The 18,998-nt window shown below is 46.0% G+C and overlaps 1 protein-coding gene and 1 pseudogene across 2 annotated transcripts in view; both read right to left on the reverse strand.

Annotated features, from left to right (window-relative positions):
* The window catches only part of LOC129406570 (RAD52 motif-containing protein 1-like), a 32,111-nt pseudogene that overhangs the window by 12,735 nt on the left and 378 nt on the right, over positions 1-18,998 (reverse strand).
* LOC129406609 (pleckstrin homology domain-containing family M member 1-like) overlaps positions 4,362-18,998 on the reverse strand; it is a 43,758-nt gene continuing 29,121 nt past the window's right edge. For both annotated transcript variants that reach the window (XM_055144955.1, XM_055144954.1), the window contains exon 5: positions 4,362-4,569. The gene's annotated coding sequence lies outside the window, so the exon portion shown is untranslated. The remainder of the gene's footprint in view (positions 4,570-18,998) is intronic.

The following is an 18,998-nucleotide window of genomic DNA, read 5'->3' on the forward strand; positions in this document are numbered from 1 at the left end:
CACAGAACCCCAGTCACGACAGTCCATCAGGTCTTCACAGCACCTCTCAGCACGACAGTCCATCAGGGCTCCGCAGGCCCCCTTACACAACAGTCCTTCAGATCCCAGGAGATGCTGGCATTACAGGAGACTGAAGAGGAACCATAGGAGTCATCGCAGGATGGCATGGTGACAGAAGCCCCACGTGAACGCAGTGAATGCCTCCTCTGCCTCAAACCACCTAGAAAGTTTATTTTCTAAAGAGCCTCTTGGCATATCCTAAAAAAATTTCATTTTCTTATATTAAAATGCATATATGAATAAGTCCAGCGATGGGCTTGAGAATTAAAGCCAAAAAAAAGAGGTCAACGTTCATCTAACCAATAAGGCCATTGGCAGAAAATGCAGAACTGGAGCTGGAATCCCTCCCCAGGTGGAGATGAGGTCCGAGAGGACTGAATGGCATGGGAGGATGGGAGCCTCTCCTCGTGCCCCCAGAATAATCAGATCCCGAAGTTCCTGAAGAGCTGGAAATCAATCCCTGAAGAGCTGCAAAAATCATCATCCTCAAGCAGGGATGGGTATTTAAGTAAATCACAACCAAACCTGTTGTTCTCGTCATGGACTCCCCAAGTGCCACAGCAGTTAATGACAGCAGACTCAACTCCTTCCCCTACTTATTTATGGTCACTCTCTTGGGGCTTTTGAAATGGCCAGAACTTATTTTTTGTTTGTTTATTTTTGCTTTGGGGGTCTCTGTCAGTGATACTCAGGGGTTCCTCCTGGCTCTGCACTCAGGAATTACTTGTGGCAGTGCTTGGGGGACCATACAGGATGCTGGTAATTGAACGCAGGTCACCGTATGCAAGGCAAATGCCCTGCCCACTGTCTATCGCTAAAACCCTCCAAAATTTTGTTTTTAAAGCATAAAATAAGAGCATTTTCCTTTTCAATGCAGACATTAAGTATGGTTCTTTTTGTTTCTCTGTTTTGGGGCCAGACTCAATGGTGCTCAGGAATTACACCCACTTCGTACTTGGAGTCACTCCTGGCAATGCCGTGCTGAACTGGAACTGAAACTGCTTCCTGCATGCCAAGAATGTGCTCAGTCTGTTGAGCTAATTCGCCAATCCACTGCTGCTTTTATTTCTTTATAATTTGGGTGTGGGGATCATATTCTCTGATACTCAGGGGCTTTTGCTGGCTCTGTGAACCCTAGTGGTGCTAGAGAGGACCATATGCCGTGCCAGGGACATGCAAGGCAGATGACTCAGCTGCGGTACCATCTCCTTAAGTCCCCAAAGGTTTTTTTTTTCTTTTCTTTTTGGGTCACACTCGGCCATGCACAGGAGTTACTCCTGGCTCTGCACTCAGGAATTACTCTGGGGTGTTCAGGGGACCATATGGGATGCTGGGATTCAAACCCAGGTCTGCTGCATACAAGGCAAACGCCCTACCTGCTGCACCCCCCCTACCTCCAGCACCCCCCATTGGTTCTTAAATGTTATTTTAGTTGATAGAAATTCTACCAGATGACCAAAGAGTCACTTTTACTAAAATACTTGCCCAGACTGGAAGGCTGAAGTCAACCCAGGACCTACTCATGTAAGTAAATAAGGTCTCGGACAACTTAAAATTTCTGTCTCTAAGACTGCAGGGCTATAGAGTAAGGAGAGCAATTCTGTTTGTGGATTCTCTACTGATTCTTCAGTTTCCTTCGGGCACACCAGTAATATTCATAGCACTAAAAAATTCTATTAGAGGAGAAAATATAGAAATCTTAAATAGTATGCCCACTGTTTGTTTTTATTTAGCAGTGACACTGTGCACGTTTTCATGTGAAGATGGAGACTTTGACTGGGAAATGGAACATTTTCTTCAGAATGCAGAAATGCAGAAATGGCTGAGTGACAGATTCCTCACGTGGCTCAGGAGGTTGAGCCTACACCTCCTACTGGAATGAAGGTTCATCCTCATTACAAAACTCAGTAGATATGGAAAATGTCACACCCATTGGTTTAGCAGTGGCACGGGGCAAATTTAAGCTTAGAGCTTCATTCTGACTTGGAGATGGAACATTTTCATCAGAATGCAGAAACGGTTGAGGGACAGATTCCTCAGATGGCTCAAGAGTCTCAGCCTGGGCTCCTGCAGGACTGAAGAAGGTTCAACCTCATTATAGATGTCTGTATCACAGTATCACTGTCATCCCGTTGTTCTTTGATTTACTCGAGCGGGCACCCGCACACCTGGCTTCCTCTGCCAGTCCCTTCATGCTAGAGGCTCGTCCAAATGTGTGGAGAGTAGCCTTGAGCATGGCTGTGGCTGTGTTCTGGAGATCTTCAACTGTCAAAGCTCCGCTTGGGGCAAAGGCAAAGGCAAAGGCAACCGGTCCCCTCAGAGGGGCCCCGGTGAAGACAGCCAGGCACGGGGCAAGAGACTCTGCATCATTCTCTTCCGGGAACTTGGTCTTATAGTCTCTGGATGTTGGCTGTTGGTGGGATTACACGACACTGGGGGGAGTTTTTGGGTGTGGCTGCCAAGCTACGGAAAGTGAGGGTCTGGGTGGAGAAGGCCCAGTCCCAAACCGAGCAGGTCTGGAGATCTCAGCACTGGGCCCCGCACACCTGGCTTCCACTGCCGGTCCCTTTATGCATGAGGCTCGTCCGATCTGACCTCTGTAGCTATGGTTACTGTCACAGTAAGATGAGGCAAATTTAAGCTTGGAGCTTCATTCTGACTTGGAGATGGAATATTTCCTTCAGGATGCAGAAGTGCTTGAGGGACTGATTCCTCAGATGGCTCAGAAAGCTGATCCAGGGCCTCCTGTGGCACTGGAGAGGGTTCAACCTCATAACTGACTTCTGAAAATATAACAAATGTCACACTCAAAGCTTTAGCAGTGACACGAGGCAGGTTTAAGTGTGGAGCTTCATTCTGACTTAGAGATAGAACATTTTCCTCAGGATGCAGGAATGGTTGAGCTTCCAACTCCATAGAGGATTCAGGAGGCTGAGCTAGGGATTCCTGCAGACTGAAGATTCAGTCACCTCAGGGATCTCTGGAGCTTGAGCCACTGCCTCCTGCTGTATGGCACAGTCACCCTTTAGGCTCTCTAGAGACTGAAACTGGGCTTCTGCTTGGGTTAGAGATTGTTCATTCTCTTCAAGGCTCTCTGCAGTATGAGATTTAGAGTTTCTGGCTGGGTTGAAGTTTCACCCTCATTGATGACCCTTGGAGTTCTGGTAATCTGCAGGTAGGCAGGTTTGATGGTGACAGTAGATATATTTGAAAGATGGGCTTCTTTCTGGACTGGAGACAGTTCATTTTCCTGATGATGCAGTAAAGACTGCGCTACAAGTTCCAGACCTGACTGAAGGCCGAGCTTCCACCTCCTGAGGCACTGAAGACCCCCTTTCCTCAGCAGCCAATGTAGGCTGAACTAGGGTTTCTGGCAGGACTGAAGCAGTATCACCCTCTTCAGGGTACTTGACAGCCAATTTGAGTCCTGAACTAAAGAAGGTTTCGATTCCTTGGGAGATCCTGAAATGCAGCTGTGGAAGCAGCCAGAGGATCTCTGTTTCACAGTCCCATGAAACTGGAGTCCAAGGTCACAAAGTTCTGCTTTATGAGTGAAGTCCCCCATTTCTGTGGGGCTTCACTCGTGTGTAATGCTGGGTCCGGGCCCGAGTGTCCAGAAAGCGGCCTGGATTGTGACGGTGGCCAGTAGTAAAGGTACGGGACCCAGAGGGCAATCGATCAGACCCAGAAGGCAACTCTTTACTTGAATCCTTATCCCTCACCAAGGGTCGAACTAATGTCTTAGAGAACATCTTAAATGGAACAAAAGGCAGGTAGCAGTCTAGGAAAACAGGTACTCAAAGTCCCTTGGGTTGGCCGGGGTTGAAAGGCAAGGGGCGAATCAGGTGGAAGATCAGGGGAATGTGAAGGCCAGGGCTTGGGAGACCCTGGGGTAACTGGGAAGGCAGCTATACTGGGTGCAGCACCAACTCCAGGGGCTGAGCTCCCTGCACCAGCAGCCACATTGGTCGCCACGTGAGGACACATAGGGCCTAGAGTAGCAGTGATGATGTGACATGCTGAGGCTTGGAGGTGCAGCGATTCAGGCCAGTGGGGCACAGCCCCCCTGAGGGTAGCGAGCTGTAATGGCAGCACCGTTATGGCAGCACCATTATTGCAGCTCACACACACCTCCCCCACAGCACTTTTATGCTGCCTTTAAGCTGCCTTTATTGGGTCAGGGCTGGCTAAACATAACCAGCATGACCCAGGCTTTCCTTCTTTCCATGAAGGCACCTAAAATGTCCAATCGGGTCCTCTTCCCCCCCCGCCCCTGTCCCCAGACTCCCCTCCCACCCCTGCCAGCCAAACAGGACTGGGACTGAAGACTACTATGGGCTGATCCCCAGGGTGGGGGTGGGGGAAGGAACAGCATGTCCTAGGGCTGGGAACGCTGCCGAATTCAACAGTACTAGTCCAGTTGTGGTGGTCTTGGTGCTTCCTCCTCACTACTGAAATCCGAGACACATTCTTCCTCCTGTTGGCCATCCTGCTTTCAAGTAGGCTGACCTGCAAAAGGAACACTAGTTAAGATTGATGCAGGTTCCCAAATGTTCCCAATATTTTCTGAAGGAGGGCTCTTAAACTGAATGAACAGCTGTATACACTCCTTTATACCAGCCTGGGGCAAATCCCCCTGTCTTGCATGGAGCTCAACATTAATTCATAGAGAAAAAGTAGCAAGCCCCTTTCTAGAGGGCTGCCCGCCCTTCTAGCACTCCTGGAGAGACCACTGAAGACATTAACGTCAGCATGTAACAAAGCTCTCTTACAATACTGTGACTAGCACCCACTTTGTTCACAGTCCTTCTTCTAATCGATTTCAATTCTTATTATTGCACACTACTAGAATATAAATTTCGTGAGAAGGGGCTTCCTCCCAGTGTCTAGTTGAGTAGAGAGCTTTGAATGGAGTTGGTTCCAAAAGTGGCCTCATTTAGGGATGGGTGTTAGTTTTCTGAATTCTTTGGCATTAGTACTAAATGTCTTCTCATGTTTCATTTTAAGGTGGACTTTTTTTTTTTTTGTTAGGGGCCACACCTGGAGGTGTTTGAGGTTGCACCTGGCAGTGCTCCGGAGGCCATGCACTGGCAGGTATCAAACCCAGGTCTCCCTCACCACAGTCCATGCAGCAGCCTGATGGACTAGGTCTCAGGCTCCTGAGCTAGTCTTGTTAAGACCCAATTGTAGGTGTTTGACGTTTTCTTCATTGGTTTGATAAACTATTTTAAAAGTTATTTTTCAAAACTAGGTCAATAGTTGAAAAGATTGAGTCCTTCAGTTCTGGCATCAGTGAGCGACTCAAAAGGCCTATATTCCACAGCTATTTTATCACTTTCTGAAATAAAGTTAACGAGGATCAATTCGAAATTATTTTCTAAAATAATCTTTCTCTGAAGGTAATAAACTATGATATTGTGTGTGTACTTCCTTTATACATCCAATAATTTCATTTATTTATTTATTTATTTTTTGCTTTTTTCAGTCACCACCAGAGATGCACAGGGGTTATCCTGTCTCATGCACTCAGGAATTACTCCTGGCAGTGCTTGGGGAACCATACGGGATGCTGGAAATCTAATCTAGGTGGCCGAGTGCAAGGCAAACGCCCTGCCCGTTGTGCTATCGCTACATTGACCCCAATAATTTTGTTTTGAAAGCAAAAATAAGAGCATTTTCCTTTTCAATGCAACCATTAAGTTTGGTTCTTTTTGTTTCTCTGTTTTGGGGATAGACTCAATGATGCCCAGGAATTACACCCACTTAATACTTGGGAGTCATTCCTGGCAATGCCATGCTGAGTTGAAACTGAAACTATGCTTCCTGCATGCCAAGAATGTGCTCAGTCTGCTGAGCTATCTCTCCAACCCACTGCTTCTTTTATTTCTCAATATTTTGGGTGTGGGGATCATATCCTCTGGTACTCAGGGGCTACTGCTGGCTCTGTGCTCCCTGGTGGTGTTAGAGGGGAACATATGCCATGGCAGGGATATGCAAGGCAGGTGCCTTGGCTCCTGTACCATCTTCTCTAAGCCCCCATTAGTTCTTAAAGGTTCTTATAGTTGATAGAAATTTTACTAGATGACCAAAGAGTCACTTTTACTAGAAGGATTGCCCAGACTGCAAGGCTGAAGCAAACCCAGGGCCTACTCATGTAACTATATAAGGTCTCTTACAACTTAAAATTTCTCTCTCTAAGACTGCAGGGCTATAGAGGAAGGAGAGTGATTCTGTTTGTGGATTCTCTACTGATTATTCCATTTCCTTTGGCCACAACCGGTAATATAGCACTATAAAATTCCATAAGAGGAGAAAATGTAAAAATCTTAAATAGCATGACCATTATTTGTTTGTTGCTGTTGGGGGCCACACCCAGCAGTTTAGAGTCTTCTCCCGAGCTGGGTACTTGGGGGTTGCTCCTGGACACTCAGGTGTTGCCAGGAACCCAACCTTGGCCTTCTACATGCACGGCATGTGCACTAGGCCTCTCAGCTGTCTTTCTGGCTCCAGCTGAATCATGGTGAAGGTTCACATTACATACTTGCTTGTTACATAGAATCAAAACCACTCAGTATGTCAGTGCTGAAAACCGACCCTGAACTGATTCCAGTTATGTTTTCTCTCCAGTAGGAAAATAATAGCAATAATTGGAATATTTTGTCTATTACTAAATTCTAGGTATGTTTTAAGTATTCGACTTTTACAATATTGCCCATAAGGTAAGCTAAATTACTGTCTATTTTTTTTTTCAGAAAAATACAGCTTAGCAATACCAACGCATACCTGTAAGACCTACAGTTGCCTTTTGAAAATTTGACAGAGGGGCCAGAGTGTTATTACAGTGGGTAGGACATTTGCCCTGCATGCAGCCAACACAGGTTCAGTCCCTGGCACACTATGGGTTCCCTGAGTCCTCCTAGCACTGGTCCCTGACCACAGAGCCAGGAACAAGCCCTAAACATCAGCAGGTGTGGCCCAAGAAAGAAAAAAGGAAAAATATGGAGAGAGCTAGTTTATAATCACTATATTATTCTGCTTTATTGACAAGCAATTGAGAAAGAAGAATTGGATCAAATATTCTCCACAATCTAAACCATTCGACATTTATACATTTGGGGTAATATTTGCTATAATTATTTTTTCACAGATTCCACAAAGAACAAACTTGAAACTACTCCTGCAGAGCATCTAGTGAATAAAAGAATAGGAAGTACTTATATTTCCATTATTTTCAATATAATTGACTTCTCAAAAAGAATTTATTTGCTCTTCAAATAAGAAAACTGCAGAACTTCAACCATAAAAAGTCTTACCTAAGACCACAATGAGAAATTTCTGACATGCATCTGACACAACTTTTTGAATAGTAAACTTCTGAGTTATCTTCTTTTTCAAAAGGATGACAGTGGTGCAAAATCTGACTAAAACAAATAGATCTACAGTGCCAATCTGTATAACTGATTTTTATGAAGTCTAAAGAGAGAACTGGGGCTGGAGCCAGTATAGGGCGTTTGCCTTGTACACGCCTGATCCAGGTTAGACCCGTGGCATTCGATTTGGTCCCCCCAGCACCGCCAAGAGTAATTTCTGAGTGCAGAGCCGTGAGTAACCTCTAAGTATTGCTGGGTGTGACCCAACATAGCAAAAAATAAAAATAAATGAAAATAAGATAAAAAGAGAACTACATCATGCTCTTAGTAAGGGAAGGCACCACACAGGTCTATGTCTTGACGGCTCTGTGGTAGGTATATTCTGTCAGGGCTATTACCATACATTTTTGCTGTCTGATCTATTCTGGACATTCCTGAATAGGTCAACTAGAAGGGAGAAATTAGTCAAGGTCATGGCACAGAGTTCACAATGATTATATATTTCAAACGGGCAAGTGGAAGATAGACACCTATAGACTACTCTACTACAAACCAGGAACTTGACATACCTCACACCGCTAATATTCCAAAAGTAGCACTCCACATTTGATGGGGTTTAAAATAGAAAGCAACCAAACTTAGAGGAATATATATATATATATATATATATATATATATATATATCCCTCGAGAATATCATGCGACTATTGGAATGGGAAGGAATGGGAGTGAAGATAGACGGTTGGCAATGACACCACCTCCACTTTGCTGGTGGCATCGTTCTCATAACACCAAACATTAGCCAAGCAGCACAAATGCTGGCGACTTCAACTGTGAGTGTGAAAGGTCAGACTGCAGCTGAATCTCAGCAAAACAATGTTCATGAAAAACGAACTAGTCCCTGGCGTTCCATTTGCTCTCAATGGAACGTACATCTCCGAATGCAGCAGTTATGTGTACCTGGGTCAAGAACTCAACATGAGGAACTACTTGGTGCCAGAACTGCGCAGGAGGAAGAGAGCAGCATGGAATGCTTTCAAGAGCTTCGAGGAAGTGGTTAAGAGGACAAAGAACCTCCACGGTACATCTTTCGACTCCACCATTCTTCCTGCACTAACATAGGCCTCAGAGACCTGCGCCCTACGAAAACAGGATGAGAAGGCTATTCAGGTATCCCAAAGAGGAACTGAAAGAGTTATGCTTGGAGTATCACGTTTCACTCAAGTGAAAGAAGGAATCTGGAGTTGAGACCTCCATCGAAGGTTAAGAATCAGGGACGCTGTCTCATTTGCCAAGGCGTCAAAAATCAGATGGGCCAGACATGTAATGCAATTCAGAGACAACCGCTGGACTAGAGCTGTTACCGACTGGATTCCACAGAACAAAAGACCGAGTGGCCGTCCACCAACGAGATGGTCACACTTCTTTGTCAAAACCCTGAATGAACAGTTTGAGCTCTTCGTGTTCCTGGAGCAAGAAGATATCATTGGGCTACACTAGCACTCGACAGGGAAGAATGCAGATATTACTGGTGCCTGCTTGAGCAAATCGAAGATCAACGGGATGACAAGTGATACAAGTGATATATACATACACATATATATGTATATATAAAAGTATAAGCAGGCGCAGCCTTTAACAACCTGTCAGTAAGCTCTTATTGAAGGGCTTAATGGTCCCTGGGGGAAATACAACAATCTTCACGTATTTTCCTCTAAGGAAAGTTTTGGAGCATTTTCAGCAGTTGATTCAGAATAAACAATACAAAATAAATTCTTTCATTCTGCTTTGGGGCTGGGGTTCGGGATCGGATGGAAACATCCAAAATATAGTGGTAAGGAAGGTGGAATGGTGGTGGGATTGGTGTTCAAATATTAAATACGATAAAATATTGTGAATTACTCTATAAAATTAAATTAAAAATAAAAACAGAAGCTTGAGAAAGGTTTGTTAGTAGCATAGATGAACTTCTTTCTCCCTAAGATTCACCTACCAGAGTCTGTTCCAGTTCTTTCACTAACAGCCCTGCCTTTGACTGAATTCCCTAAGTCTAAGTGCTATAGATTCTGGAGGAAAAAGCATTTATATTAGTTTCTTTCATTATCTAGGTGAAGAATTTGCTGGAATAATGGAAGATTACACATACTTGAAAGTTTACTTTGGAACAAAGAAGACTGTTATCCCCCAAAAGGAGAAACACTATTTCCATCCCCATACCCCTAAGCTCCTTGGTAGAAAGACAGCTCTAAAATTGTGAAGTTCAAGGTTCTGCCAGGGTGATATCACAGCAGGTAGGACACTTGCCTCGCACGTAGCCAACCCAGGTTTGATCTCCAGCATTCCACAGAGTCCTCTGAGCACCGCCAGGAGTGATTTCTGAGTGCTGAGCCAGGAGCATCATCAGGTGTCCCCAACACCTCCTCTTCCCCCATCCCCCCAAATAAACAATTCTGTTCGTTACTACCTAAGATTTAAACAAGAATTGTTAAAAACATCTGAATAAAGTTGTAGCAGTTTAGCAAGGAGAGGGTTGTTTCTGATGTATCTGAAAATATGATCAAGGAGAGAGAGAGAGAGAGAGAGAGAGAGAGAGAGAGAGAGAGAGAATGAATTCTTACCCACACTCCCATTCTAATCCCCACAGAGACCTTCCAATTTATCCAAAGTCTCCTCAGCTATGCCAACTCCAGGGCTCTTGCAATCAAAGGATGACAATACCACCTCTAATACCACCTCTAAAGCACAGAAGATCTTCATGCTTCTGAAGTGGTGCCACAATATCTTCCTTTTCCCTTTCTTCAAGGTCAGAAAAATTCTGAAGCTGTTAGGATTTTAGATTGAAGGTCCTTCTGAACATCTCAATGTAGGTTTGAAGTGTTTAATTTAAATAAAAACTAAATTCCAGCAACCTGTGCTAACAGTTGAAGTAACCTGTGACTTCAATATTAAGCCAAACTTTCCATGAACTACACCAGCCACGCACATACAGAGCACACTAGTGTTGTAGAATATGGACACCACTGTCAATTCACTGAGATCTTGATTGATGCTGGGGTGTGACCGGTGCTCAGACACTTTCACTTAGACAACTCTAATCTGTCAGGTCTGTCGGTCCACAGGGCCTGCTGCAGTCACACCCCACAGTGCTGGGGAGTCGTGCAGTTCTCAGGACAAAACCCCGGGGCTTGAACACGGTGCACACAGGATCTGCACTTGAACTATCTCTTCACTTCCTATCCTGACAATCCTTTTAGACCATCCATTAAAACCAAATAGTATTTTGCCAGTTCCTGGCATTGGGAGCTGTTTAGGGCAAGGGCACGATGTTGAACTGCTTTATGTCTGCTTGAGACAAACCTAAAGACGTAAGAGACATACTCGACGATAGGAACAAATTGCCACAGAGATCTAATTCAGCCAACCCAAGACTTCTCAATACAAGTTTCATAAGGTGGCTGTGAAGAGCAAATCGAACAAACTTTGGTGGTTGCTATTGTTTCAGACCCCTACTCAGCAGCAGTCCTATTACAAATAGCACAGTGCTTGGGCATTCGCCTTTCATGTGGCTGACCTGTGTTCGATTCCTCAGTCTCTCTCGGAGAGCCCGGCAAGACTATCGAGTATCGAGCCTGCACGGCAGAGCCTGGCAAGCCACCCGTGCGTATTGGATATGCCAAAAACAGTAACAATAAGTTTCTCAATGAGAGACCTTACTGGTGCCCACTCGAACAAGTAGATGAGCAACGGGATGACAGTGACAGTGACTCAGCAGCAATGTTACTCCTAGCTCTGTGCTCTGGGATCACTCCAGGTGGTGGTTGGGGCAATCATATGTCTGCTGGGCATAGAACTGGGTTGGCAGCAAGCAAGGTCAGCACATTAACTCCTGGCCTATTTTTTGGTCCTTAAACATTTTAGGCATTAAGTTCATAGTAAGGACTAATACTCATTGTTTTCAAGCCATGGTATTCTTCTGCATTATTTCCATAGTCTCTGGTTAATCTGAGCATTTCCCTGACTTCTGCTGGTCAATGAATGTATGATACAGGAAGATCTTCAAGATTGTATATAAGTAAAAGAAGTAAATTGCTTCAGTGATTCTATCTAGCAACTTTTGTCTGAAACTATAACCTGAAGCATAGATAAGACAGACATGCTACCAAAGAAGGACCTCCATCTGCAGCACTCCCCTCTCCAAACTATTAACCTTGCTAGAAGAGAAAATAGTACAGTTTATTTTTTGTGACAACATTTTATGAGTAACTATCATCTGCATAAGAGCTTCCTTATAAAATAAAAAATATGTCTGTTAATAGTTCTCTAAATATACATTATTGTGGACTTCTTACATCATTAGTTCTTAAATGTCAAGTTCAACTTTCAGCGAGGATGTAGTACATGAACATATTATAAAAATTCAAATGCAAGATTGGAGAGATAGTCCAATGGGTAAGGCATTTTTGCCTTCCATATGGACAATCCGGGTTCAATCCCCAGCATCCCATATGGTGCCGCCAAGCCTGCCAGGAGTGATCCCTGAGTGCAGAGTCAGAAAACAGTCTTGAGCACTGCCAAACAAAAAAGAAAAATAATTCAAATACAAATGAAAGCAAAGCAATATTAATTATTGATTTGTTTTATGTGCCTATCATTATACCAGTTTATAAGCACCTTGAGTGCTCAAGAATCCATATTGTATCCTTTCCTCATTCTCTGAAGCTAGAAAGATTTGTTACCATAAAAGGATCAATAGTTTGTTGGTTGAGAGAATAAATCAAGGAATGAGAAAAGAGAACAAAATTAGTTTCCCCAACTGGGTGAGAGAGGAAGCAATGACGATTGATCTTGAATGTTTGCACCACACACTAGCCCATCATTGTGGTGACGGCAGCTTTGTCGACTAGGAAGCTTCAGAAGGGTTCTGAGACCCTGGAGAGTAGTTACCTTAACTTTGGAACAGTTTTTTTTTTTTTTGCTGGTAACCATGAAGAAACCTCTCTGATGACTTGGGTCTTTCCTTCACCTTACATTAAGATCCAATTTGCTTTTCTGTACTTACAGGAGGCCAAAAGTAGACAAGAACTCTGGGTGCTATCCAAGATATAAAAGAACCTCTCATTGAAATGGATAACTTTCCGAGGGAAGGTAGTAATCCCAGCCTCTACATTAGATGATCTACTAGAGTACCACCTTCACAACTATATACTGATTTATAGAATGTTCCTTTTGTCACTATATTGGTAATGAATTTTATGCTATAAAAATCTCAAAACCGGGGCCGGAGTGATAGCACAGCGGGTAGGGCATTTGCCTTGCACACGGCCGACCCGGGTTCGATCCCCGGCATCCCATATGGTCCCCCAAGCACCACCAGGAGTAGTTCCTGAGTGCAAAGCCAGGAGTAACCCCTGAGCATCGCTGGGTGTGACCCAAAAAGCAAAAAAAAAATAAATCTCAAAACCACATTTATGAAACTCATCTTCCTCCCTCCTACAGTGCCTTTACATATGCAAGGTCTACGCTCTGCCAAGGGTCACATCCCTGTTCCTACAAGATGGTCTTAGTAGCCAATGAGAGAAAGGGGTGAGGGGAGTACCACTCATTAATTACAACGGATAAATTATATTTATTTGAGGGGGGGTTGGGGCCACACCTGGCATTCCCCAGGCTTATTCCTGGCTCTGCACTCAAGAAAAATTTCTGGTGGGTCTTGGGAGACCATCTGGGGTGCCAGGAATCCAGCCAGTGTGAGCAAGTGCAAGCCAAGAGCCCTCCCCGGCCATATTATCACTCTGGCCAAAAATGTTTTTAATACCAGCTGTGATGTAACTGTGAGATGGCCATAGGTTAGCTGCAGCGTATAGTCTGCAAAGCAAATAATGTCTAAGAGACCTTGATCTCACTCCTAGGGGGTGGAGTAGAGACTGAAGCAGGTGTTGAGCCTGCAGAGGAGCAGCAGAGTCTATGGTCACCACGGAGGGGTGTTTTCATGTCCGATGAAGGTGCAGGCAAGGAGGAAAGGATGGGGAGTGAGAATGACCAGCAAGATGAGGTGTGAGAAGCCAGTTCAGGGAGCCAATCAGAGAAGGCTGAGAATTATCAAGTGAAAGGTTTGAAGAGAAAAAATCCTCACTCATATATTCAGAGGCATGGGAAATGGTGGGGGGTGTGCACAGGAAAACAGCGGAGCAGGAGACCCCTTGGTTCTTACCTCCATCCCCTCCACACCCAACACCGCTCCACCAAAACCGAAACGAACCACAAGAGAACGGAAATGGGCCAGACAAAAGAATGGGACCAAAATGAGGCCCAAGCGAGACGGAATTTGGGAGCTGGAGACCGCGGAGCTGGGGTGCACGCCAAGGGAAGAAAGTTTTCGGTGGGAACTGGGAACTGGGGCTGGGCATCGCGAATGGCTGGCTTAAGACAGAGCGATGACGCTGGCCGCGAGTCCCTCCAGCCAACAGGACTGCCAAGCGCACACGTGGACCCCATCAAAGCCCAGAGGAGGCTGGGAACTGGCTCTGACCCTGTCAGCGAGTCTCTTACTGCAACCAGCCTGGGCGTTTCTGCAGCAGCAGCCTTGGGGGACTGGCTGCCTGCTACCCGGATTCTGGGGGACACTCTGCAAGGCAGCGGGAGGCTGGTGGGTGGGGGCGGCTAGCTGCCAGTGTAAGGTGCCCCCGCCCAGCACTGCTTCCCACGGGGCCGGCCCCCGCCGAGTGCGGAGCCACCTTCAGCTGAGACAACTGGAAGAGCGGCTGCCGGTCATAGGCCCCTTGGGCTGAGTGAGCGGCGCGCGCAGAATAAAACTTGACCCCGGAGTAGAAACCCGGCGGGGAGGCCACAGCGTTGGGGAAGACGCTCACCGCACACAGAAGGCGAAGCGGGAGAAGGCTGCGGACAGAGAACGATGCTGCAGGGCCGCCTTGGTCACCCACTGCACAGTCTGGCATAGGAGGCCACCCTCCCCGCCTGTCCCCTGCCCCCAGGTGAGGGGCCACATCCCCAGCACGCTGCACTCTGCAAGACGGGGCTGCAGCTGCGTCGCACAGCCACGGCCACGGGCCCGAGGTGCAGCACAAGAAAGTGTTGCGCGAGCTGACAGCCACGGTTCCCTTGGCACAGGGCAGGGCGCGGGGCCACGGCGGGAAGTCGGGGCTCGAGAGACTCCTTTCCCGGGGGGACCCGGCTCACATGCAAGGGATATTTGGGGCCAGAGCTCATCTCCCACACCAACAGGGTTTTGTCACTCTCGTTGGGAACCGTGAAAGGTACCACCTGAGCCCTCCTCGGCTTCACTGCGCCTGCGCAACTCAAACTCACGGCGGCACTGCGCCTGCGCAGAACCTGCCCCCGCTTTTTCAAAGGGGGCTTGTGCGAGGGTGGGGCGTGCTGGGGGTGGATCTACAGTGGCCAGGCCCAGCCCACAGTGCTAAGGGCTAGGCACCAAGTCCCCACCTTTAAACTCCTTGGTGTCCCATCAGCACAAGTCTTTCTTGATGAGCCCAGAGGGCTAATTTTCTTTCTTTTATTTCAGAGTTTTTCACAGAATTTGATTACACTCAATATTTAACACCAATTTCATCACCATTACACCTTTCCACCACCTTTGACTTTTCCCACCACTATCCCAAAACTGCCCCAAAAAATGTTAAGTCATTTATTTTGTATTACTTGCTATAAATACTTGACTGAAAATTATCCAAAAAGGTTTCCTCAGAGTAAGGTGTGTGAAAACTGTTGTATCTCATCTTGGAGCCATTGAGCCCTGGGATTAGAGACCAGAGAGCTAATTTAAGGACATAGGGGAAGGACCTCTAGTTCTGCCTGAACCCTTAGAAAACAATTTCCTTCCTCCTCACCCCAATCCCAACCCCACAGGATACTGCACCATTGTGAAGGTGCGTTTGTGGAACCCGGATGATGTGGGAGCTGAGAGCAGGGCAGAGACTGGGGAATTGAGTTGATTCAAGTAGTGACTCCAACATGGGAGCTTGTGGTGCCCACGAGACTTCTTAGCTTCCCTGTAGCTATTTGGTGGAGCAATGGACTAAGAAGGCAAGTAGGTCCTTCCCATCCGTAATTTTAAAATGTTAGTATCAGGGGCTGGAGCAATAGCACAGCGGGTTGCGCATTTGCCTTGCACGTGGCTGACCCGGCTTCGATTCTCAGCACCCTATATGGTCCCCTGAGCACCGACAGGAGTAATTCCTGAGTGCAGAGCCAGGAGTAGCCCTTGTGACCCAAAAAGTTAAAAAAAAATGTTAGTGGAAGATGGAATTGTGTTCATTTATTTGGGGGCCACACCCAGTGATGCTCCAGGCTGACTCCTAGGTTTGTGCTCAAACATCACTGAATCCCTGGAAGGGCTTGGGGGACCATTTATGGAAGTGGGAATTGAACCCAGGTCAGCAGAATCAGGACAGCACCACATCCCGTCTGTGAAATTTTCCCTAATCCTTTAAAAAGGATAATATAAATAGGGCTCAGTGTGACAGTACAGCAGGTAGAGTATTTGCCTTGCATCTAGCTGACCAGGTTCAATCCCTAGCATCTCATATGTTCACCTGAGGACCACCAGGAGTAATTCCTGAGTGCAGAGCAAGGAGAAGCATTGCCAGGTTTGGCCCCCCAAAAAACATAAAGGGTAATATAACAAATGTTCTTCTTTCTAAGACAAAAACTGGTTTCATTAGTTGTGTGACCTCTCTACTGTCACTGTCACTGTCATCCCATTGCTCATCAATTTGCTCGAGCGGGCACCATTATTATCTCCATTGAGACTTGTTGTTACTGTGTTTGGTATATCGAATACACCACGGGTAGCTTGCCAGGCTCTACCGTGCGGGTGAGATACTCTTGGTAGCTTGCCGGGCTCTCCAAGAGGGGTGAAATATCAAACCCGTGTCGGCTGCATGCAAGGCAAATGCCCTGCTGCTGAGTGGAAGCACTGCAGCACTGTTATCGTCATCCCATTGTTCATCGATTTGCTCGAGCAGGCACCAGTAATGTCTCCATTGTGAGACTTGTTGTTACAGACCTCTCTACAATGCTAATAATTGTTTTATGAAGAGGAATTTTTAAAAATATTTTTATTTGGTATATCCAATATCCAATGAGCATGGGTAGCTTGCCAGGCTCTGCCGTGCGGGCTCGATACTCTCGGTAGCTTGCCAGGCTCTCCGAGAGGGGCGGAGGAATCGAACTCGGGTCGGCTGCGTGAAAGGCAAATGCCCAACCGCTGTGCAGTCACTCAATGAGAGATGTTACTGGTGCCCACTCAAACAAATCGATGAGCAACGGGATGACAGTGATACAGTGATTTTTATTTATCCCCTTCAGTCCTAAAGTTGTTTTAAAAATGGAAAATCTTTGATCATGGTCTGAATTTTATTCTTGTTTTATCTGTTCTGGAAATCTAGAAGTCTGGAAACTATCACATAATCATTTCTCATTTTATGTCTGCTGTAGTTAAAACTCAGAAGTAGGAACATGAGTGATTCAAGGCACATCCCAGTTTTATCAAGACTGATGAAATCAACAGTGGTAGGGTGCTTGCCTTACATGTGACTGACCTGGTTTGTTCCCCATCATCCCATATGGTCTCCTGAGCACTGCCAGGAGTGATTCCTGAGTGCACAGTCACGAGTAACCCCTAAACATAGCTGGGTGTGGTGCAAAAACAACAAAAAAATTAGATCCTGGGTAAGATAGATAGGACAGAGGGTAAGATGTTTGCCTTGCACGTGGCCAAACCAACTCTGATCCTTGGAACAGTATGTAAAATATAAAGAAACATGTTGGGAGCCCTCCATCCTCGTCTTTTTAGAAAGGATCATCCCTAATCATTAATGCTCTTTTGGTTGATGACTAAGAGTGTATCCCCAGCACTCCAAGGGGTCACTCCTGAGCAAGACATTCAGGAATAGCCCCAGACACTTGGGTGTGGTCCCAAATACCCCTCTCCCAAACAAAACAAAGATAGATTCTATCTAGGACTTTTTTTTTTATTTTTTGGATCACAACCTGAGATGCACAGGGATTACTCCTGGCTCATGCACTCAGGAATTACTCCTGGCAGTGCTCAGGCGGACATATGGGAAGCTGGGAATCGAACCCAGGTCGCCTCATGCAAGGCAAACACCCTACCTGCTGTGTTATTGCTCCAACCCCCTATCCAGGACTTTTTAAAGATGATCTGAATTCTAGTCCGTTCTTCCAGAGCAGCTGAAATCACTGGCATTCTGACATACTTCTTCCACCCACCACTATTTTTTATGCCTCCATACCAGATCATTAAGCTACACCGAGTTTTCTCTCTCCACTAAAAACAATTTGCTTTGGTTAAGTTACCTAAAGCCTGATATTGTTTCAAACCAGTAATTACAGAGTTCATTGCCTCTCCCAACACCCTGTGAAACTGTTCACACAGGTCTCCACTTCATGATGAACATGTCGCGGACAATAGGTTTTATCTTCCTTTTAGTACCCTGAGTGCTCCGATTGCACTTGGCACTCAAATTCAGACAGGAAAACATGAACGCTTTCTTCGTACAAGGAACACTTTAATAGTCCCCCAAATATAGAAATTTCATCGGGGTCCCCTTGGTTTTATAAATGAGTCAATAGCTAGGGGCCTGGACTTGTATGAGAACAAAGAGGCAGCCCTTGGAAACCCTTTAGTCCTGGGTTTAGTCCTTTACTCCCAGGGCTCTGGTCCATTTGGCTTGTGAAGGGGAAGAGAAGACAGTGACACAGAATGAAAGCAAAGGGCAGACAACATGGAGAATGCCCAAGTGAGGAGAGAGAGGAGTTCTGGAAAACTCCATAGCAGGCCGGCTTTCCCCGCCTCATTCCACATGACATCAGGTCAACCAGGAAGAGAGTGGTCAGCCCTCACAGTGTCCAAACCGTGTCCATGGTTTGCCACATAGAAAGTGGCAAGCACTGGTTCACAAAGTGGCAAGAACCTTCTGGCAGGACAGGCTGGCACCTGCCCACAGACCAGGGGGTTGGGAAACCACTGTTGTCGTGGGCTACAAATGTTCCAGAATTTGATGCAAAAAGTAGCCACGGAGTACCTGCCAAAGAGTATATGCCTCAGTAAATATTACTGAGGTGGACACAAAAATAAGGGAACTGTAAATACAGCAAAATGTTAAAAGGGCCGAGGAAGAGACAGGAAAAACAGATTTCAGTGACTGGGCAGAGGTAAGGGGATGCTGGGCCTTTTACACCAGACACAGACGGGAGCTTAAGTGGCTCTGGACCTAAAAGTAAGAGCTAACTCCGTAACTAAGAAGCAGTAGGCCAGAGGGCTGCACAACAGACTGAATGCATGTGTTGGTCACGGGAGGCCCAGTTTGATCCCCAGCATGGCAGGTTCCCCTCAGCATCACCAGGGTGACCCCCAAACAGAGAGCCAAGAGTCCTTTTCCTATACAATAGTCCAAAGCAAATAATCCAGTTCCTGAGAAAAAGCACAGAAATAAATCTTCGTGACCTTACACCTGGCAATTAGGATCCTAATTACAAACACCCAAACCCGAAGTGACAAAAGGAAAT

The sequence above is a fragment of the Sorex araneus genome, chromosome 7 (assembly GCF_027595985.1).
Source record: "Sorex araneus isolate mSorAra2 chromosome 7, mSorAra2.pri, whole genome shotgun sequence".
Classification (NCBI taxonomy): domain Eukaryota; kingdom Metazoa; phylum Chordata; class Mammalia; order Eulipotyphla; family Soricidae; genus Sorex; species Sorex araneus.